Raw genomic sequence first — 25106 nt, forward strand, 5'->3', positions numbered from 1 at the left:
TGATAAATCGCCGTTGTAAAATGCTCTTATGGTTGTCAACGGGTTAAAGTAGATTTATTTGTAAGAAAACTGCGTGAAAATAACTTAAACGTAATACGGAAATGAACGATGGAAAAAAAACATGCAGAAAGTATTAACAATTGTTTATTTGGATAATTTAAACGCGAAAAAAACAAACAATTGGGACGCTGAAAACGTACACAGTAAAACAATACGTTTTGTCGCGTTGATTATTTGTTTATGTACGTATCCGCAACCGGAAATCGTAAACCGGATGTTGAGTTATATATATATATATATATATATATATATATATATATATATATATATGTGTGTGTGTGTGTGTGTGTGTGTGTGTGTGTGTGTGTGTGTGTGTGTGTGTGTGTGTGTTACTAAATTGTCATGTCTGTCGATCCGATGATAAAATCGCATACAAAATCATGTATCAAGATCATACAGTTTTTTGGCGAGGATAAGGACGTTTTTATGTAATATTAAACTAACAAGCGGTTTTCCGTCACATACACATCACGGTCATGACGACGTTGGGGTTTTGCAGTATTTTACAGGGATCGCTATTCTCCAACATATGATACGCTGAACTACGGTAATCTAACGAGAATGTGCAAACCTGATTATGCCGAGGCATACTAAAAGAGAATGAAAATAGCCAAGAAAGGACTGGTCAACTTTCTGTTTTAGATCAGTCTCACAGTTTGCTCTGCTGGGCTTATCTATTTGTTCTGAGTGGTCCCTGGAGGGCTGCCGTTCTAGGCTTTACTTTCTCTAGAAAAGGCTTAGTTTACAGTCAAACGCCAGAGACGCTTTTTTCAAGAAATGCCGACGTTAAGGGGCATGATTTTTTTTGTTTGTTTGTTTTTTAGCGAGGCCCAAATTCGCTATCTCTGGTTTACGGGACTATTATCTCTACCTTCTGGGTTTGTGTCAGGCCTTTCCCACATTCGAGGGAAGCAAATACCTTACCTGGTAGGTGTGTCACTTTCAACGAGGAACAAACAAATCTTTCAGCCTTGATTAGTTTTCTAGGACCGAACTAGACCATACCGAATTCCAGACAAATGGTATTAACCACAAAACAAGTAGATATTTATTTCCTTCTCATGGCGGGAATATGTGCCACTTTAGGTCAAAAAGTGAGATTGAACAGCCAAGCGCCTTAGTGGAAGAGCACTCTGCGGTGAAAAATACTAATGCTTGGGCATTTCTGTTAGTATTCCTTGGTTAAAACGCCTCGGGCAATTAGCAATAAACTAACGCCTTTCCCAAAGAAAGCAGCAAAGCCTGGGAGGTTTGAGATCCTAGAATTGTCACAGGACCGGCAAGGAAGTTTCTGAGTGGGCAGAATATTTCAAAGATGACTCCCTGACAGGATAGGTTTGCCGCATGTCCGATCATCTCATGAGAATGTAGTACACGTCCTCGACTATCTGTGGATTTGTTGTTGTTGGGCTGAGTTATTTTATTTGCCTGCTCTCCAGTATTATGTGCACAGGGTCAAGTCAGGTGAGAGTTTGGTGAAAGTGTTTCTCTGGAACCAACTGGATTCGACTTTGGCACAACCAGATGTTCAGTTCTCTGGTTAGGTTATGATTCTGTTCAGTTCAAGAGGTGCACCACCTTCCCAGGCTTTAGCAGGGTTTAGTTGGATGCAAAACGCCTGAGGCGCCCCTACCTGGGAATGTCGCTGCTTGGTTATTTTTCGTAGATCAGAATACATGTTTCCTAGTGCGTTTGCTTTTCTAAAACCTCACCTGACCTTGTGTCTATGTTATGGAGATGAGGGAAACATATATGTCGGAAGAAATCAACGAAATATAAATTAAAAACTAAAACAAAACGATGTTTTCTTGTTTTTTTTTCCAGATTTTTTCTTTTTATTAATTTTTTTTTGTACACGAGTTGCTTTGAATAATACAAATTTAGAATCTTTTATAAAAACAGAAACGCCATTTTTTTTTTTTTTTTTTGTGGCTCGGTTAAATATTGCCGTTGTTTTTGTTTGCTGTTATTTTTGTTTTTGTTGATGTTTTATTTTGTTTCTCAAATTTGCTGAAGTGCATTCCACTTAGAAACACTTAACCTATAAACCAAAACCTTGTGAGAAAATGTTTACTCTTCGCAATTGACTTTTTTTTCCACTGGGTCATTTTCATTTCCCAATTATTATTACTCTTATATGATTTATTCACAATGGGTTTTCACACCAATGATTGGTGTTTCCTGGAGTCTGAGTGACAACAATCTCCGCATATTTTCAACACTATTCGATAACATTGCAAAGTATTTCATCTCATCTAAACAGTCGCATAATCTTGACGTTTCCCTCATAACGACTTTTGATCCCCCTCTTGAGTTTGAATTAGCAACAGGTTACAAAAGGATTCAAGTACTCCTTGCGCCTTTCCACTAAGTTCTGAATAGTGCTCATCCTCCTTGGTATTTCAATTCTCCTTGACTCTTCACGATCATATTGTGTGGTGGAGAGACAGTTGCTCACATTTTGAGGGTGTAGATTTGATTATAAGATTTTTCGGAACAGTTGCAATTCAATTTAATTTGTGTTATAAGCTTGTGTTATTTTTCTATTTCAACTTCAGAGACGAGGTGATTTGGCTATGCGGATGGTTTCCGCTCTCAGAAACTTTCTTTTACTATTTCAGCTTCTAATATGTATGTGATACTAGACTACCCGTGACCCGTTGGGTCAGTATATTATATTAGCTATGGAATTCATGTATGAGCGTGACACTTGTGACACTTGCGACGTAAAGAAATTTTTTTTTTTTTTGACATAACAGAAACATTTTTATGAAAGTATATTAAAATGAAAAATCACGGACGGATCACACAAACATGAAAAAAATCCTCCCTATTCGTGTAAAGTTACCTATTTTTCCGAATAATCGCTCAAAAATCGAAAATTAAACAGGATTTTCCTACGAATCGAACCCCGTCGAAAGTCATTTAGCAGCAAAAACGCACATGAACCTACCGATGAGAAATATAAGAATGAAAAACCTATATTGGAACCCTTCAACCAAGTTATAGAAACTTAAAATCTAAAAAAAAATAATAATTAATAAAACCTGAAGCAAAAAAATAAAACCTAAATAAATAAAATAAAATAAAACTAATATGGAAACAGATTAGTAAATGCGTCAACAAATTCACCGTTCTCACACAACTATTTTGTATCTAGAAATGTAAACAAAAAATAAAAAGAAGGAAGGAAGGAAGGAAAAGGGGCAGATAGAGAGTAGTAGTAGTAGTAGTAGTAGTAGTAGTAGTAGTCTTGGCTTTACTACAATTGTTCTTATGTTTGTCAACAGGTTAAAGTTGTTTAGTTGTAAGAAAATAGCGACAGTATAGTTGTAATAAAGAATAGTTGCAAAACACCCCCACTCTTTCAATGTTAAATAATAATTTCGAAATAATAACGTTAATATTTCAGTGCGCAGGTCAAATCTGCAAAAGAAGCGATTTGTGTTTATTTTTATGTTGTTATGGGTTAATGTTTATGCGCTCATGCGCAACCGGATGTCGTAAACCGGAAAGCGGGTTACATCACTCGTTACAAGGTCATTTGAGTTTTATAATTATATATATATATATATATATATATATATATATATATATATGCGTGTGTATATGCATATATATGAATTTCTACATATATATACACATATATGCATATATATATACATATATATATAAATTTATACATATAATACATATATATGCATACACATGCACACACACACACACACACACATATATATATATATATATATATATATATATATATATATATATATATATATATATACTAGCAAAAGTACCCGTCGTTGACTGGGTTCAAAAACAGCCTACAGAAAATGGACTCTGATTTATGAAAGTATGATAGGTTATGAAAAGAAGAGTTGTAAAGAGACAACTTCGAATTTGGAGGTATCAAAACCAAAGCAAAATAAGAGGAAAGTAAAAATAAAATAGATAAACCCCATAATTTATTATACCATACCTGTTCACACTGAAATACTTATCACAATATTCTGTTGATCTATATTAAAAAACCTTGTTAAACTTTGTGACAGATTTCCATTCTATGGAGGTCAGGCGCGAACGAACACCCCATAATTTTATTATACCATATTTCTTCAAACTGAAACATAATTATCAAAGTATACTTACGCAAATAGATATGAAAAGTCTTTATTAAAGTTTGTGCATATTTCGATTCTATGGAGGCCAGGCGCGAACGCAGACACCACAATTTTATTATACCATCCCTATTTAAGTTAAAACATACTTATCAAAGTATTATTATGTACATCTATACCAAAAACACTTGTGAGCGTTTTTTTTTTTATTTAAAATTTTTCTGTCCATACTTTTAATGAATCATCATTATGCCAGATCAAACATACCCATTCCTGTGTCTCGATACACTTTCTATCATTATATGTGATCAGTTTTCTATAATAGTCAACCATATATGAGCCTATTCGTGACCAGACACACACAGACGTTCAGCATACATACATACATACATATTTAAAATATATTATCATACATATTTAAAATATAATGTGGTCAGTAGAAAAGCGGGAAATTATTAAGGTCAACTTGGATCATGAGTAAAATGCTTGATTGCTATTTTTGATCGGTTCGTGTGAGTGTTGTAAAATTAAATTGTTGTTTGACGCTGTAGTGAAGTGCACGGACAACATTTTGAGTATGCATGAGTATAATATAACATTTGTCTTTGAAAAACTTTATAAAAATTATTCTTTTTAAAAATAAATCGTTGCTTGACAAATTTCCCGCTTTTCTAGCGACCACCCTGCACTTCGTATATCACATAAACATGACATATATATTATGTCCGAGTTTTAAGAGTAACTCGTGTTACCGTAAATTGGATAGATTATTTACCCCAGTAGGTTATGGCCGTTTCATAAAAATTTTGTTTTAAAACATGTTTCGATATCTGGCAAAGTGTTATATATCATTAGAAAACACGTTTTCTGTCCTACAATTTAATGGTCATCGTTTCTTGCTCATATAATTTTTCTCGTTTTTCAAAACTATTAAATGAATTGTCAAGTAGATTTTTAAAAAAAATCACATTTTCGACACCTCCTTCTTTTCGCCTTTAATCGAGGTCAAAATGCGAGCGAAGTGACCGAGGATATGTGTGCCGTATATGAGTAAAATGCTGAAAGAATTGTTCGAGATTAGTTTACCAGATTCAAAAACGGTAATTTTGACCTCAATGACGCTCCTAGTTCCGGTAGACCAATCAAGATAGACGAAGACCAACTAGGTTCCTTTGAAGGAAGATGTAGAGAATTCTGTAAAAAGATAAAATGTGATGATACGACAATTTCATGCCACCTTCAGTCGATGGAATTCACACAAAAACGTGGAGCTTTGACCCCAAACGAACTTACTTTAGTTGTTAAAGTTCTTGATAGGATACTTATGTCAACGGAGATATTACATTTCATACGTAATTTCTATATATAACATTCTTCAAACCACATCTACATTGATTGAGTTACGGTCATTAGCATATCACATTTAATTAAATCTATTTAAATAATTAGCTCGATGCTATTACTTATTCGATATAATAGCTTTGTTTTAACTGTGCTAATTAAACCATTTTTTAATTATTTAGTTTATTTAAATTTTAATTTATATTTGATTTAACTTATTTTATCTGAAATCGTTTAATTTTCAAACCAGAAAACCAAAGGGGAAATACCTGTGATAGTTTAATTGGAAAATTGTTCCAAACGGAGCACGTTATTAAATATTTTCCGTAATAGATTTGTTTTCATTTCGAAATATTCTTCTAAGCTGAATTATTATTTTTATTTTTAATTCGGAGGATTTTTTTTTCGCTTGTTCTTAATGTTTAAGTAACCTTTTTTATATGTTAGAGAAAAAGGTAAAAATTCCATTTTTAAAGGTTTTCGGGGGTGCTGAAAACGAAAATAGCGTTTAAATTACGGCAAACGAGTAGTTTCCAAGATATGAAAAAAGAATGTTAGTTTCAAAAACTGGGGTCACTTTTCTATAATAATTTAACGTAAAATGAGAACCTTTTTGTGTCTACCATTTGGTGGGAGGGCTTTCTTTCCAACTTCGGAAAATCTTTTGAAATTACCACTGACTTAAAAAAAAAATTCCAGGAAACAAGTACTTTATAGAATATGAATAAATGCACCCACTCATTTGCAGTAATTTTAAACGTTATTTTCGTGGTTAGCGCCCCCGAAAACCAATGAAAGTTTTTTTTAAGGAATTTGTGAGGGTGGATTGATTCTTCATGTTTACCGAGAAAAATAATTAAAACTAATGTCCTCATTTACTTGCATCCCCACGAGAGTTAGTCAGACACAGGGCCAATTTTTCATGTGAGCAAAATCTATCATCCGTTTTTTTTGTTGTTGCTGTTTATAAAATTTAAACGGTGTTGCCCAGGATTTATTATAATTATACCATAGCAAGTGTGTTTAATTGCCTGAAAAACAGATTTTCTTTATGATTTATTAAATATCTTACAGTTAAAATGGTCAATTTTTACGACATGACCCAGCGTCACGTCGTGACCCCCCCCCCCACGACGTGACCCCCCCAAAAAAAAAAAAAAATTAAAGACATGCTTTTTAGGAGCCTAATACGTTTAAGCAGTTTTTATATGAAAGAAGAAATTTTGAAAAAAAAATTACTGTTGGGATAACTTTTCTATATAAATTATTTTGTGGTGGGAGCGCGGGAATTACATTTGAAACATAAAATAACTTAATTAACTTTTATGAGATCATTCTGTACTTTCACCTAACAATTTTATAAACAGAACGAAATCCAAAATATGACAAATTCATTTTTTTTGGAGGGGGGTTACATTAGAAATATAAAATGACGAAAAATTTCATTTAATTGTTTTTGGAGTTAATTTTTGATAGATCTATTTATTTCTTTTTTTTTGCGATTGCACGGGCATTCGCTGCTATTTTTATTTGCTTCTTTTTTGGGGGGGGCGATTACATTTACATGTTTTCATCCGTTCTTTTATTTTTGTTGTTGGGGTATCCATGTTGCCCATGATAAAAATAGTGTTTCAAACGGAACTTCATGTCAACCCAGGCAACGCTGGGTACCCATGCTAGTATATAAATATAGAAATATAATACATATAAATCTATATATATAAATATATATATATATATATATATATATATATATATATATATATATATATATATACACACACACAGATGACCCCCGACATACGAGATTAAATCGTTCCGTGAGGAAGCTCGTATCTCGAATTAAAAATTTCATTTAATTGTTTTTGGAGTTAATTTTTGATAGATCTATTTATTTATTTTTTTTGCGATTGCACGGGCATTCGCTGCTATTTTTATTGAAACAAAAGTATTAATGATTTATTTCTAATTTTTTTTTTGGGGGGGGGGGGTCAGTGCTCAATATCCGGAGAATGGTTTCTTCTCTTAGTAGCCCTTCTACCGAAATATCTAGTGGAGAGGATATAATATACTTCTTTTTTTTTGGGGGGGGCGATTACATTTACATGTTTTCATCCGTTCTTTTATTTTTGTTGTTGGGGTATCCATGTTGCCCATGATAAAAATAGTGTTTCAATCGGAACTTCATGTCAACCCAGGCAACGCTGGGTACCCATGCTAGTATATAAATATAGAAATATAATACATATAAATCTTTTTATATATATATATATATATATATATATATATATATATATATATATATATATATATATATATATATATACAAAGATGACCCCCGACATACAAGATTAATTCGTTCCGGGAGGAAGCTCGTATCTCGAATTAAAATGGCACCATTAAGAAGACGTATTGAATCACGACACACTCGACCACCTAGCAGCTGCATCTTGAAACTCGTAACTTGGACTTTCGTAGGGGGATTTTTGCTCTGAATATATCTTATATCTCGAATTTCTCGTAACTCGGGTAGCTCGTACGTCGAGGGTTATCACTATATATATATATATATATATATATATATATATATATATATATATATATATATATATATATAAGCTATAAAAACGTTAGACCAAACCAATATGGTTTCTAAGAGAACCTAACTCCGATAATACACATAAGAACAATACATACATTAGAAATATAACGACAACTTCGTCCCGCCGAATCCCCATGTATTCAAACAATACCGGCGCCATATACCAACATTTAATAAAATAACATAGCGCTTTCCCCTTCAATTTTCGAAAAAAAAAATTCGTCGATAACACAAAAATTGTACAACGTGGAAATAATTTTAAAAAGTTAAAAAATCTTGAAGCATGCTATATTATAACTCAGCATCTTACTCTAAATAATATTGCATTCGAAAGGAGCAACAATGTGTTAAAATGTTTGGCGTAACGCGTAAACAACGGGGTTTGCCAATATTGGCCCACGAACTTGCTGATTTTAATACTCTAATTTTTAATCGACCTAATTTTTAATCGACCAAAATTTTAATCGATTTCTCATCGAATTTTATGCATATTTTGTTGACTTTCCATCACTTGATAAACCTAATGTATATTTTACTTTTCACTTTTTAATTTCCATCTTTCGCTCCAACTCACTTTCACCTCCTCAACACCTGAAGATGATTCACGGACGAATCGAAAGCCCTCGTGACAAATATGGAACTTTCACCAATATTTTCGATTTTAATGTAAACACATTATACGGAAAATCGAAAGAATTTAAAAAAAAATGAATCATAAAGCAATTGCTTGAATACACAGAAACACACACACACACACACACACACATATATATATATATATATATATATATATATATATATATATATATAGTCTGCGTTTTCGAAACCTTTCTACAAAACTCCTCTCTGAATATTTGGTCTACAGACCTGAAACTTGATATATAGGATATTTGGACATTTTGTTTTATCTAACTAAACTAAGCCCAGACGGTAACGGCGCAAGTTTAATAGCTAAATTACGACTATGACTGGACCGCTGATTTTTTGGGTTTCGATTCCAGCTGATGCATTAAAGTTATTTTATTTTCGTTTTTTTTACTTTCGAAATCATTATTATGTATATGGTGCATAATATAATGATCAATAGATAATTAATTCTATAATAATATATACGAAATGTGCATAAATCGATATATCATATTCAAGCGTATTTTACCACCCTCAATGCTGCACGGTCTACTAATAAACAATTTAATAATATGAGAAAATTGGAATCAACAGTACGACTGACACCAAACAGAACAAACACTTATAAAAATAAAAGTACTATTAGGGTATATCCTTGAGCATTTAAGCCGACCCAAATAACTAAGCAATGCCGACAAACCACAAGGAAGTTTAAATAGAAAATGAAATAAAAATAAATGAAATAGAAATTTAAGGGGGAAAAAACTGGCATAATATTTGTAATCTGCTCATTTGTCAAATGATTGTGAATGCTCAAAGAAGGCGGAAAGATCGAGGAGGAAGAGAATTGAAAGTGACCACTAAATCTTTCTCACAGAAGAGTGCGTTTTCATTCCAGGTGCTCGACTGAGCTTCATTCTCTAGTCCTTCCCTCTAAAACATTCGCTATAAGTACTCATTTAGCTGCCATAGTTGTGGCCCACTTTGCCTTACTCTCTATCTGTGCCTAAAACTAAACGAAAATTCCATGAGCAAAGTTAATTTCCTAAAACTTCCCGTCTGTGGAACACAATACCATCAAGCTGCTTCCGATCTAACTATAACATGGTTGTTTTCAAGTCTAATGTAAATAAAATCCTGTTGAGCGGTGCTCTTAAATGATCAAACCCTACCCATGTTTAACAATTAGTGATCATCATTGTCCTGTCTCACCTACTATTTTATTCTCATTAATTTTTATCATGGAGAGTGACCTCTGGGTTTTCATAGCCGTTGACCCCAAGTTAAAAAAAAAAACATGCAAAATCAGTGAAAAATGATTTATTTTTTTTTTTACATAGGCATCACCACATTATCAAGGTCAAGAGGCCACTCAAGGATAAGGGTTAAAGAGTGTACAGTAGAAATTGGACAATATAGTAATCATTAGTAATGAAAATTTGGTAAATTTCATAACTTATATGGAACGGCTCATCAAGAACTTATTTACGTTAGACTTGAAGACAACCATATTGTAGTCAGCCGGAAAGCAGGAAAACGGAAGACAATTCCACAGGCGTGCAGTTCTAGGAAAGAAGCTTTGTTCATGGAATCTACGTTTAGGTTTAGGCACAGATAAAGAGTGGGGGGAATTATTGATAGTGTTTACAGCTAGACGAGTGTTTCTTGTGAAAGTTTGGCGAGGGGGGACCATAGATTGAAGCTCAGTCGAGCACTTGCCATGAAAATAACGATACATCAGAGACAAACTCGCAACATCTCTTCTGTGAGATAGAGGTTGCAAGGAGGAGAAAAGGATATCTCCTACGAGGCTACGAAGTCTATTTTGAACTCTATCAAGGCAGGACAAGTCCTTTCTAGCAGCTCCTGCCCAGATGTGGCAACGGTATTCCATCCTTGGACGTACCTGGCTTTTATATAGATAGAGAATAGCATCAGCAGTGAGATATTTACCGGATCGATAGAAAGATCCCACCATTTGTAAAGTCGGGAGTACTGGAAATTTGGAGAGACTTGTTGTCACTGAAGCTTCAAGGGACAGCACTGATTTTGACTCGTGTGAAAACTCCTGGTGAGTAAATAATAAAATGTATGGAAAACAATGCAGTCAAATAAACAAAATGGCGGATCATGCAATTTTGTTGTCCAATCTTTCCTTTTTGAACTCTCGATCTCGCTGGAAACGGACAACAAAGACTCCGAGTAAAAAAAAAAAAATATGAATTAAAAATAAAAATAAAATTAAAAAAAAGAAATATTTTTTTAATAAAAAAGAATTGTCAGAATAGCCGAAAATAAACAGTTTCGATGTTTCAGTTCAAGGACATTTCGGGTTCGATTTTGCTTTTTCTATTATTTCTTTCTAATTTTTTTTTTTTTTTTATTATGCGAGCCAAAAAAAAAAAAAATGAAAAGCGCACGATCGGACCGGATCCAAGTACAGAGATTAGCTTCTGTCAAAAGACGAGAGAATTGAAAATAAATAAATAAATAAATAAAATACAAAAACGAAAAATGAAAAAATATAAGAAAATAATGGCAGTAGAAATAATGAAAAAGCGCGATGAACAACAACAAAAAAATATATTAAAAGAAAACAAAAACAAAAAAAAGGGCTAGGAAATAAATAAATTTGAAATAAAACGGGAAAAATAAAAAGAAAATCAATTCAATTTGAAAATGATTGACGTATCTAAGTCTTTTACATCAAATACATTATTTAAAACTGCAAGCTGAATTAAGCGGTCCTTTTTTTATATTTATTTATTTGTATTTCCGCACTCTGTTGAATAAGAGAGATGGGAGAGCGAGAGAGAAGAAGAAGCAAAAAGTGGCGGGGATAGGGATAGGGATAGGGAGGGAGAAATAAAAGGTAGATAGCTAGTGGCTTAACAGTTTGAAAAGAAAGTAACGACGAATTATATGCTATGCCTTATTTATTTTATATTTCTGCATTTCGTAAAGAGAGTCGGAAAGAGATAGAGAGAGAGAGAGAGGGGGGACTCTGTTGAATAAGAGAGATGGGAGAGCGAGAGAGAAGCAGAAAAGAAAGAAGTAGGAGGGGAATAGGGAGAGAGGGAAGTGAAAGGTAGATAGCTAGTTGCTTAACGGTTTGAAAAGAAAGTAACGACGAATTGTGAGTTATGTTTTATTTATTTTACATTTCTGTATTTCGTAAAGAGAGTCGGGGAGAGAGAGAGAGGGGATTAGTGCGTGTGAGAAGGAGAGAGGGTGGAGAGGGAGAGAGAGTAGAATAACATGCACAAATAGAAAGAGTGGATAGAAAGATGTAGACAGGTATAGAGCGCGAAAGAAAGAAAGTTATAGCGACATTCGATTTGTCCTAACTTACTTTTTATATTTGTTATTTATCAAGAAAGAGAAAGAGGAGATAACGAGGTATAATAGAGATAGACAAAGAAAAGGAAAAAAAAAAATAGACAGGGAAAGGACAGACAAATAAATAATTTGGCGCTTTTATAGAGAAGTAATGGCGGTCAGTGATTCGGGTTAGTTCTTTTTTAAATAAATTGTATTTCTGTTTTCCGTCCCGAGAGAAAGGTTATGAAAAAAAGATAAAGAGAGGAAGAGAGAGAAGGAGGTGAGTTACAGAAAGAGAGGAGGAGGTGAGTTACAGAAAGAGAGGGGGAGAGATAGAGAGAGAGAAAAGAGGTAGAAAGAGAGAGAGAGAGAGAGGGGGGGAGCGACAGAGCACATATAAAGAATCAAAGTCCGGGCTTTGGCGTTTTCATAGGAAAATTATGGCGGCCTGTGATTTGTGTCCTTTCAATTGGCAAGATGAGGAGATTTGACATAATAGAATTAAAAGTCAGAAATCGGCGCCTCCATCTTTGCATGCGCATACCTGGCACTCATTCTTTAATTCTCATTCTCTCCCATCTGTCTGTCTGCCGGTCTCTCTCTCTCTCTCTCTCTCTCTTTCTCTCTCTCTCTCAGCTCGTTCGCTCTCAACCTCTATCTCTCTTTCTCTAGTCTTCTATAATGTCTATCTCTATTTATGTCACACTATATCTTTCTCGTTCTTCCTTTACGTTTATTAGTTTTTCATCTTTTTTCATTGTTTTTCTTTATTCCTTTCTTTTTCTCTTTTTCGGCGTGTTATTCTTCTAGTTTTTTTTTTGTTTTCATCTTTGATTGCATTTATTTTCTTAACCTTCATTCAATTATTATTATGTTTTCAAATTCTTCTTTTTCTTTTTCCGCTTTCCATTGTCGTCATTGTTGTTGTGGTTGTTGTTGTTGTTGTTCTTCTTCTTCTTCTTCTTCTTCTTCTTCTTCCTCTTCTTCTTCCACCTTATCTTCCCGAAGCTTTTCTTTCCCATTAGATTCTTTCTCCAGTTTTGTCTTCCTCTTCATTATCTTTTCATTGTTCTTCTTTTCTTCCATCTTTTCTTCGCCTTCTTCCTCGTTATTCTTTTTTTTCATCTCTTTCTCGTTTTTCCTGCACTCATTTTTCTCCTCTTTTTTTTTTTCTGTTACTGCTTTCTCCTCCTATCCGCATAAAATATTTCATTTCAAATTAAGTGATATTTCAATTCTATTATTTTAGAAACTGCATTTTTTGCGCGAATAGAGAAACGTCATCAGCTGTTGACCTGTTTTCATCATCTTTTCGTTTTGTTTTCTTTTTCTCATTCTCCATCCGTTACCAATATCAGCTCTTTCTCTTCCTCTTCTTCCCATTCTTCGTCTCTTTTCTTCTTTCCTTTCACTTTCTGTTCTCATTTACCTTATTCTTCTTATTCTTTTTCTCCCTATTAATATTAATACTCACTAGGAGTTTTCACACGGGCCATCATCTAAGTACTTTCTTTGAAAACAGCTTATTATGTTCCCTGGAGGATGAGCGACAACAATTTTCACCAGATTTCCAATACTCTCAACCTTTGCAAATTCATTTTCGTTATCGCAATGGCCGTCTAACATTGATTTCCCATTGGTAGTGACCATTGGTCTTCACTCCTCGTACTCATCCAGCGGAGGTCTGGTTAGTGATTGCTCTCCTCGGTGTTTCCATTCTCCTTGACCCTCCTTATTTATTTAGTGCGGCACCAGTTTATGGTGACAAACAATAGAGGGCGATGGTGGTGATGGTGGTGGTGGGGTTAACTTAGTATTTTGCAATTATACAATTTCAGTTTTCATGATCCTATGTTGTGCTTCTTTGTATTTTATCTCTGTAGTAGTTACTGTATACCCGGTCAGTGCCGCGGGTCAGGCTCTACACAAGGGTTTTCCTTAATATTTCAGCCGTTTTCATTATCTACGATCTACAATCTGGCAGGACTTTTCCTTCTTGTAAACTATTATGGCATCCGGTCTTTTTGCTTGTATGGGTTTATCTGCTTGTATATCCATGTCCAATAGAATTTTTTACTTTCGTCTTCAAGCACTGCTGCTGGTGTTTGTACCATTTGTCATCGATTTCAAGATGATCATGTCTATTCTTGTTTCAATTTTCAATTTGATCGTGTCTATTCTTGTTTGCTACATTCGCTTATTATGTGGTTTATTGTTTCATCTTTTTGTCCACAGAGTCTTATTTGCTGTTTTTTGGGGGTCCTGTTGATTCTCGATTTGATGTGGTTTGTTCTGATAGCGTTATCTTGTGCGACTGTTGTGAAGGATTTAGTTTCTCAGTTTAGGTTTCCTTTCTGTAGTCATGTCCAATTGTTTTCGTTAGTTTTGTTTTTCGTCATCCTTATGAATCGTCCATGTAGCTGTTTCTCTTCCAGTTGTTTTTCTTATATTATCTCTTTTCTCTTCTTTTTCTATTTTGTTCATCTTTCAATGTCTCTTGCTGCGGTATTCTTTTTTTTTTTTTTTTTTTTTTTTTTTTTACATTTTCACCCCAAACAAGGAAAATTGCCAATTGCCACTTTGGTGTAGGGGGATACTATCAGGGGCAACGACTACCGAGGTACTATGTAGGGATTTGGGCAGCAAGATGTTGGCTCACGTTACACTTGAACTTCTGCACATCAGTACTGTTGGGGAAGCAGGGTCCAGGAATGGAATTCCAAAGTCTGGTGATTCTGGGGAAGAAACTATTGGAGTAGAAAGATCTTTTACATCTAGGGATCTCTACAGTGTGGGGTGGGATTTAGCAGCCTGTCGGGTTTGTCGAGGGTGCTCAGGTCGTGGAGGCACAAGTGCTTGCAGTTCATCAGAGCATTCACCACTAAAATACTTCTACAAGTAGTTTAGTTACAGGCAGAGGGATGCAACATTTCGTCGATGGGACAGAGGCTGAAGCTTAGATGCCAGTTCAAGGCCTATCAGGTTTGCGACTCTCTTTTGAACCCTGTCAAGGAGCGAGAGACTAGTAGCAGATGCACCAGCCCAAATGTGACAGCAATACTTCATACATGGGCGAATGGTGGCCTTATAGAGGTACAGGATACTTTCGGGTGTTAGTAGTTGTCTAGCACGGTAGAGAGAGCCCACCTTTCTTGCAGCGGTCCTGGCAATGCTTTCGATGTAATTGTTCCAACTCATGTTTCCTCTGAACGTTAGGCCAAGGAGTTTGAAAGATGTACTCTCAGATAAAGAGTCGTTGGCCATTGCTATAGGTGGTAGAGAGGGTTTCTTATAATTATTGAATGAAACTAGTTTAGTCTTGGCGATATTGAACGTCACCATCCATTTTTGTCCCCATTCCACTACAGATTGGAGGTCTTCCTCTAATGTTTTTGCCATTTCTTTAGAAATGTGTTCATTCGTCTTCCTGTCGTGCCTGTTATAGAGTGTAGTGCCATCAGCATATATATCCATTCTTGCGGTATATGTTCTTCAGTATGTGTTTTTCTATTTTTTGTGTCATTTAACAGTTATCTATACAAAGCGATCCTCTCCCTCTGTCTTTCCCTTTCTCGTAGAGTCGGTTAGTATGGTCGTTTGGGTGTAGTGCATTGACATAGTCATGAGTTTCCTGGTCTTCTGCTCAAGTTGCTTAAGTTCTTCTTTGATCTAGCCTATAAACGGTCCGAACTTTTTTTACTAGTGACACTGTTCATGTGTTTATACTTTTTATTACGTTTTTACGATATAGTTTGGTTTCGATTAGTTTTCCTCTCCTTCTAAGATATTCCTTTCCAACTTTCTCTTTAATTTATGTTACTTTAACGGTGTATGCTTCAAAGACTTCCACATATTTATAGCTGTCATGTTCATCTAGTGCCCTCATCTCCATTTGGTTTGCTAGTTCCATGCCTTCCGTTGCCTCCGGTTTTCCCCTTCTCATGATCAGCAGTGCGCACTTTTCCGTGCCGAATTCCGTCCGAATATCGTAGATGAAGATTCTGGTTGTGTTTAGAAGAATCTCTTTTCCATTCATAGATTTGCAAACAGTTTCAGGTCGTCCAAGTATATTACTTGGTTCAATCTTTCATCTGTATTAGCAAATTTGTATCCGGCTTAGCACTTTCTTTGTATGTTATTAAGGCGCATCATGGTTATGACGAATAGGTGTTGTTGGCGATAATGTTATCATAATTGCTGTTATTGCAATTATTGGTGTTATTGTTTTTGCTGTAATTATTATTTTGTTGTTGTTATTTTTTGTTGTCATTATTGGTGTTATTATTGTGTGTGTTTATTTCATAATAGTTGCATTCTGTAATGTTTATATACACTAAATATTTTTTACCATTTTTTTAACAACAGAAGTTGTTTTTTAACACAAGCACACAAACACACGCATGCACGGACTATAATAAAAATCGTTACCGACGCAGGTTTTTTTTAAATTTATGTTCTCAATAGTTGTGGACACAAAATAATTTAAGATTTGTTAAGGTTTATAGCAAACGCCCAGCAAATTGTGTAGTGCAATACAAACACACACAAACACATAATACAGTAAAGATCTAAGCACGAAACTAATTACACGCTGTGCGATGGTGTATGTTTCTTAGTGACGCCATATTGTAATTTTAGTAACCGTTCATTTATGAAGTGTAGAATTTTTTAAAATTACATTTTCACCCCAAACAAGGCATATTGCCACTTTGATGTAAAGGACAACTATCAGGGACCTAAGTAACAGGGGTATTATGCAGGGAGTTTAGCAGCAAGATGCCTGTTCACATTACACTTGTACTTCTGCATGTCAGTACAGTTGGGGAAGCAAGAAACTGGAAGATAATTCCAAAGTCCTGCAGTTCTGGGGAAGAAACTATCAGAGTAAAAGGCTTTCTTACATCTAGGGATCTCAACTGTGTAGGGGTGGAATTTGCTGCGTGTCGAGTTTGTCGGTGGTATTTACGTCGAGGAGGTACAAGTGCATGTAGTTCGTTGGAGCATCCACCATTAAAATACTTGCAGAGGGATGCAACATTTCGTCAGTGGGACATGGGCTGAAATTTAAATGACAGTTCAAGACCTATTAGGTTGGCGACTCTCTTTTGTACCCTGTCCAGGGGCGAGAGAGACTAGTAGCAGATGCACCAGCCCAAATGTGACAGCAGTACTCCATACATGGGTGAACGGTTGCTTTGTAAAGGGACATGATACTTTCATGCGTAAGTAACTTTCTGGCACGATAGAGAGAGCCCACCTTCCTTACAGCAGCCTTAGCAATGTATCTATTCCAACTCATGGTTCCTGTGAACGTTAAGCCAAGGAGCTTGAACGAAGTGCTCTCAGGTAAAATATCTCTACCCATATCTATTGGTGGTTGGTAAGGTTTCATGTAATTATTAAAGGAAACGAGCTTTGTCTTGGCAGTGTTGAATGTTACCATCCATTTATACCCCCATTCCACTACAGACTGAAGGTCTTCCTCTAGGTTTTCGGCCATTACCTTAGATATGTGCTCATTAGTTTTCCCCACGTACCTGCTATAGAGCATGGTGTCGTCAGCAAATATACCCATCTTAGAGATAATTTTATCAGGTAAGTCATTTATGAATATTAGAAATAATAAAGATCGACGGCTCGATTCCTGAGGTACATCCGCATTTATATAAAAATTTTTGGACATACGCCCATCGAGGACAACCTGGATTCGTCTCCCATTTAAGAAGGATCTAATTATGCTAAGCATTCGTCCAGTAATACCATAAGATTTTATTTTCATGAGAAGACCATCGTGCCATACCCCGTCAAAAGCCTTATAGATATCTAGGGCTACTGCCCTCCCCTCCTCTGCCTTATCCAGTGTTTGGTATAAACGGTTAAAGATTACAGTTATAATATCTGCAATAGAACGGGCTTGCCTAAATCCATATTGGTGGTCCGACAGAAGTTTAGCAGCTGTAAGGTGGTGGACGAAAGCTTGATTAATTAAGGACTCAAATATTTTGGCGAATAGAGGGAGGAGGCTAATTGGGCGATAATTTAATAGGTGAGTTCTTTCGATTGGATTCCGGATTATGAGAAGTATAAGAGGGCAACCAAATCAGAATAGACGGAGTTTACCAGGAGAGCCTTTATTATTTCTGAATCGGAAACTGTGTAGAATATGTAAGATCTATGTAATTTTTAGCCAGTTATGGGCAGTGAAAGACACATAATCTGTGGAAAGTGTAGAATTTGTTCCGGTGACCACTAGCAGTAGTGATAGGACAAAATATTTAGAGACAAAAATAGCGGCTTCTTCTTTTAAAGATGTTGCGATAGTGATGGTGTTGCTCGTAGTATAACATATAGTATTTTTATTTCACAGCTGAATGTGTATAAAATGGTGTTCGAAAGTTATTAGCTGTTAGCCTAGATGTATTGATATTGCATGTGGCATCTTTTGTTGCAAACCTACGATACTTTGGCCGAGAGAGGAATTTCTGCTGTCAAAATATTATATAAGAGATTATTATTATTATTATTGTTATTATTATTATTATTATTAGTAGTAGTAGTAGTAGTAGTAGTAGTAGTAGTAGTAGTAGTAGTAGTTATGAGCAGTTTTCACACAAGCCATCATATAATAATTTTCTTTGAGGCGTTCCCTGGAGGCTGAGTGACAATAAGTCTACCAGATTACAAGTACTCTAGGGACTGCCAAAAGTCACCACAGAATTACCCCCCTCTATATGTAAAACGATGTAACTTTATTATAAGTTAATATTATCAATATAACTTTTGTACCATTTAAAAGAAGAAGGGCAAAATAAACCAGTAATAATTAATTAAAAAAAAAAATTCATCGTACGAAAGTAATGAAATTGCGAGACGAAAATTCTGTTTACATAATTGGCGCTTTAAAATAATGTTCCCATGTAGTAAGCATTTCGAACGTGAAAACATACCCGTGTTTAATAATTCTAGCAAAAATCAACTAATGGTCACATTTTTTAAATTTTCGATACTTATCCATTTTAGACTGAAATTACATACAAAATGCAGTTTCCGTAAAATATGAGGGGAATTTTTTTTTAAGCATTTCAAATGTGAAAACATACCCGTATTTTATAAATCTAGCAAAAATCAACTAATGGTTAGATTTTCATTAAATTTTCGATACTTATCCATTTTAGAATGAAACTACACATAAAATGCAGTTTCTGTAAAATATATGATGGGAAACAGTTTCTAGTGCGTGGTCCCCCCCACATATTTATTTTTTCGAAATTCGAAGAAAATATATTTAAATCTATCAAAATTTCTATTTATTACGAAACGCAAGAGTTCAAAAAGTAAAAACATATTTTTTAAGTTTAAATATACATATAGAAAAAAAACGTACCTTGAAGTTGCAATTAAAAAATTGATATAAATTTAATATTATTATGTTTTTTTAACAGCGTTTTTTCTCATTAATATATACTATAATCAGTTGAATTGCCAAGAAAAAGTAACCTCTTAAAAATTAACTGATTTTTAAAAGATTAAAACGATTAACATTCCATTATTTCAAAATCTCCGCTACAACATAGATTTTTTAATTAATTTGTAAAAATTTTTTTTTAAATATAAAGTTATAAAATTTACATGGCTATTGCCAGCTATTTTATGGCCAAATTAAAACCGATTCAAAATTAATATTGCGTTAAAATCCAGTACATGGACTGCGATATTGTTGCCTGCTTTGTTTTATGAAATAAAATACGGAATCTGGCACGGATCTAAATAAACTGGTTGAAAACATTCACTTCCGCCGTTGCGTTCGCCGTTCCAAAACTTCGCAGCCATTATTCTGTTAGTATTTACTAAATAGTGACCAAATTATCTATTAAAAGTAAGTTGTTAAATTATTTTTATAAATTTTTTCTTGTTTTACGTCTAATTTTAAAGTTTATCACACTTTTTCCCCCAATTTTAGATACTTTAAAAACTCAACTTATTTCGTTAACGTTTGTTTTTAATTTTAGTAGTAATGAAGTGGTCAGGTTCTTTATTGAAAAAAAATAAGCAAGAATGAATTCCTGTTGTATTTAATAATGTAATTCATGTTTATTTGTATTTAATAATTTAATTGGGTTTGTTTTACTTTACACATAGACAGGATAAGTTGTTCCCCTCCAAAAATAATAAAAACAAATTTATAAGAAATAAATGTTCTCAAAAGTTACATTTCTACCTAACTGGTAAAAGGAAAAATTATTCCCAAGTAGCATTCGGGGGGGGGGGAATGCTCTTCAGTATAAATAATGTAAATCGTTCCAAAGTATCGAAAACTTAAATAAACACATAACAAGTGTAGTGAACTTAAAGTATTTTATTGTCGCTTTTGTTCTTCCGTAGATGTCAAAAAACTCCCGTAACATTTTATTTTTGTGTTATGTTTTCTACTCCACTGTAATAAAAAAAAAAAACAGATTTTACTCAATTATTTCTAACGATAATGATGAATCTTTTTCTTTTTACATAACGATAATTTAATCTTTAAGTAAACTGTTTGAATGTAAAATAAATTCCTATTAAATTAAATTACAGTAGTAAATAATAGTTTTTTAAAAACATCGTTCGCCGTGGCTCGCATCAAGCACATCAATTGATGACGTTATCAGATCATGTGTACATTTTGGAAAAGTTCACATAAAAATGGTAGTCCCTAAAGTACTCTCCATCTCTTTTCTTACACTTTGCAAATGAGTTTGTGTTATAGAAATGGCCATTTAGCATTGGTTTCTCGTTAGTAGCAATCATTGGTTTTCACTGGTATTTGGATGGCAAAAAGCCTCCCCATGGCCCCAGTCCTCTTCGCACTCATTCCGTGTTTAGTGTTTCCTCTCTTCGTCTCTCCGTCTTCCTTGAACCCCTTACTTATTTGGTGTGCTACCAGTTTATAGTGAAACTCAAAATCAAAAAAGGAAGAGGTGGAAGGCAAGGGCACGGAGTCGGTTTAACTTACAATTCTACAGGGTCAGTTTTTATGATTCCATGTGGTGTTTCTTTGTGTTTGATCTTTGTGACATTCTCTATATGTCCGACTAGCGCCTGTGGATTATGTGTATTAGTCTCTACATTCAACAGCTATTATTATTATTATTATTATTATTATTATTATTATTATTATTATTATTATTTGGTTGGTTGGTTGGTTGTTTTTGTTTTACGGCATATCAACCGTTTTCTGGTTATTTAATGCCGAATCCAGTTATTTTGAAGAAAACATTTTAATAGAGTATATTTGTTGTTTTCAAGTCGGTTCCTATTTAACCCATAGTTGGGATCCTAACAGGTACTACCACTTCGGGTCAGAGTGGACCTGGGAGCAATGGCAATTAAAAGGTGGCTCCACACTACCCAAAGCCCGCAAGCTAGGGCCTCACCACTGGATATAGTTTAAGGTCATATCCAGGACTTATTATTATTATTATTATTATTATTATTATTGCTGTTGTTGCTAATATTGTTATTGTAGTTGTTGTTGTTGTTGTTGTTGTTGTTGTTGTTGTTTTGTTAATATTGTTATCATCATAATTCTTATTATTGCTGTTGATAATATTGTTTTGTTATTATTATTGTTGTCATTGTGGTTTTGTTGTTGTTAATATTGTTATTATTATTGTTGTTCTTGTTCTTGTTAATATTGTTGTTGTTAATATTGTTATTTTTATTTATTATTATTATTGTTATTATTGTTGTTGTTAATATCGTTGTTATTATTATCGTTATATTATTATTATTGTTAGATTATTATTGTTATTTTTATTATTAATATTGTTGGTATTATTATGATAGTTATTATCATTATTGTTGTTGTTGTTATTATTATTATTATTATTATTATTATTATTATTATTATTATTATTATTATTGTTATTCTTGTTGTTATTATTGTTATCATTATTATTGATTTTATTATTGTTATTATTTTTCGTTATAGTTTTAATGTTATTATTTTATTTTTATTATTATTATGTTGTTATTAATATTTATCATTATTATCTTTATTTTTGCAATCACTCTCCATCTTCCTATGTTACTTCTTATTGTGTATCCTTATCCACCGTTTCTTTTCTTCGTGTCTTGCGTCATCTCTCCTAATTATTGTATTTCTTATCATCTCCTTTACTTCTTCCCGCCATATTTTTTAATTCGCTTGTTTAATTTCATTTCACGTATTCTCCTTTTTTTTACAACCTTCTTTTTCTCTTTTATAATCTCCTTTCTCGTTCTTCCATATCTCTTTAACATTTTAACTTGATTTGACGGGAACCGGGGTGTCAAACGTGATTATGTCGTATACAAGTCAGTACCAGGTGCTGTATGTGCTCTCCGCTTATCTCAACATTGTTTCCAAGCATCCTGGACTTCTCCTTGCCACAGGACTCAAGCAGTGCCGACTCAGGAGAGGTGTGGCTGGTGATTGCGCTACACTTGCTATACAATTACACGCGCAGCTGAAATTACAGGGGGTATCTTTTGTCTTTCCTCCCTTCCTCTCAAACTCACCGTATCTATTTTCTTATTTTACCTCTCGTCCCTCCTCCTTTCTTTGTACATCCGATTCCTACTCTCCTCCTCCTTCCATATTATTTTAAGCTCCTTTATCCACTATTTTTTCTTCTTTCTTTCTTTTTGTCCTCTTTCCGTTGGTTTTGAATTATATCCCTCCTACTCCCACTTTTCATTCGTTTCTCACTAAAATCTTATGCAATTCCGTGCCATTATTTATTTCGAACCTAAAATGCTTCAATATTTTTTAGTTGTTTATTTAAATACCAATTTCTAAATCCAGCATTCTATTCTTCTTAGTCAAAAATGAATAAATTTAAAAAAAAAATGGCGATTCTTAAGAGATATGAACACATGCCACGCCATAAGCGGCAGAAATTCTATTTCAAATTTAAGTATGACACACTAAAACAATATCAATCACTGATAGCTATTGATGATGATTAGGGCTGTGACAACAGCATATTATTTTCATTGTTTTGACTCTTAAATATATATCAGTTAATATCTTATACGTTTTTATATAGATGGATATGGTTTTCGATTGATTAACTGTGCTTAACTGTGTCGGATATATACCCGAGAGTCATAGCCCTACTAATGATACACCACCTAAAAGCTCTTCGTCACACCTCCTTGGCTTTACCCTCACGGGTAACATGAATCGGAAAAGACAAATTGAGGGCATTGCCAAGGCTGCTGCGAAGAAGATGGACTCTCTTCACCGTGCTAGAGAGTTACTTACGCCTGAGAGAAGGCCACAATCCGCCTATGTTTGGAGAATTTTTGCTATATTCGCGCCGGGGCATCTGCCGCCAGCTATTTTCTCCTAAACAAGGCCCGAAATAGAATTGATAATCTGATGGGCCCCGCTCTGCCAACCAAACTCCGACCCTTGTGTCCCATCGAAGAAATATTGTATCCTGTGCCTATTTTACAAGTATATTTATGGAAAAATGCTCTGACAAACTCCAAGTTCTTATCCTCTTTTAACGTAACAAACTCGATAAACAGCAAAATCCCACCCCTACATAGCAGAGATCCCCAGATGCCAGAAAACCTTTTACTCCAATAGTTTTTTTTTTTTCTCTCAAAATGCTAGTACTTCCGGTTTCCTTCTTCCAAAACCATACTGAGATGCAGAAGTTCAATTGTACTATGTAAAGATATCGTGCTGCTCAACTCCCTACATTATGTGCCTGTAAATTGCCTCAAATAGTAGCTCGCTATATCCAGATGACACTGTGCGTTGTTCGGAGCGAAAAAGCAATATAAATAATATTATTTAAAATTTAAGCGTTGCGGACCAAAAATATGGTACTTAAAACTTTCATGCGACAGCTTACTGAAAATTATACTTTAAAACTGAACGTGATCAAACAAGTCACTGCGTGAGAGTGTATGAAGTTTCCTCTTGGTGCACTGCGATGCGTCCCAAACCAGAACAGGAAAGTAATCGATTTGATTGAAAAATAGGCGATTTCACCTACTTTAATGGCAATAAATATATGGGGGTGTGAAACATTCGTTGATCATTATTCAATCCCAGGCAACGACGGTCTCCCTGTGTTTCTTAAGAAACTTCAAAAGTAAGAGCTTAATATTCCAGTTTAATATTCCAGTTTAATCTTCCAGTTTAATATTCCAGGAAGGCAACATAAACAAAGATTAAAAAGAGTCCGGTTAAGGAGACCAATATAATTCCCCTTTGGATTTTATCCGGAGAAACCGATGTTATACCGATCTTCTGTAATATATATATATATATATATATATATATATATATATATATATATATATATATATATATATATAGTTATCCACATACATTACTGCTTCGCTGTATCATAACTCATCAGTGCGGCTAGACAGGCAACTATCTCAAGCTAGGATCGAAACCCGAACGCTAAGGCTTCTAACCATTACGCTAATCGGCGGCTACTGTGCGAGTAGTGAATTAACGATGTTTTGATATCGTTCAAAATACCTAAGTTCGATTTGTTTACGCAAAGAGCATCACTTAATACGCTAATGGTAATTTTTGTATCACTTATCAATATGCTCAACTCAAGATAAGGAGTATTATAGTCATCCAGATACAGTACTGTTTCGCTGTTTCACAGCTCATCAGTGGGCTAGACAGGCAACTACCTCAAGCCAGAATCATATATATAAATTTAAAAAAGATTTTATTTATTCATTAAAATTATTAATAAAAAAAAGACTTTCTTTGGCAATCTTAAGTAAGATAACCCCTTGCTAGAGAGTTCTGTCAAGATAATGTAGTTTTCTTCTTTTAATTTCATTCAGAAAAATATAATAGATTTTAGATGAAGGCTCATCTCCTCAGAGATAAAGTTATCGAAAATCCACGAGTTAAGGAAAAAAATCTGAATTGTATTCTTCGTCCAGATAATACCTTTTCATTTTGAAAAATTACATTTTTCTGAATGAAGTTTGAATAAAAAATAAAAATATGAATTCCATTTCCT

Source organism: Euprymna scolopes, chromosome 2 (genome assembly GCF_053919585.1).
Source record: "Euprymna scolopes isolate OS-2025 chromosome 2, ASM5391958v1, whole genome shotgun sequence".
Taxonomy (NCBI): Eukaryota; Metazoa; Mollusca; class Cephalopoda; order Sepiida; family Sepiolidae; genus Euprymna; species Euprymna scolopes.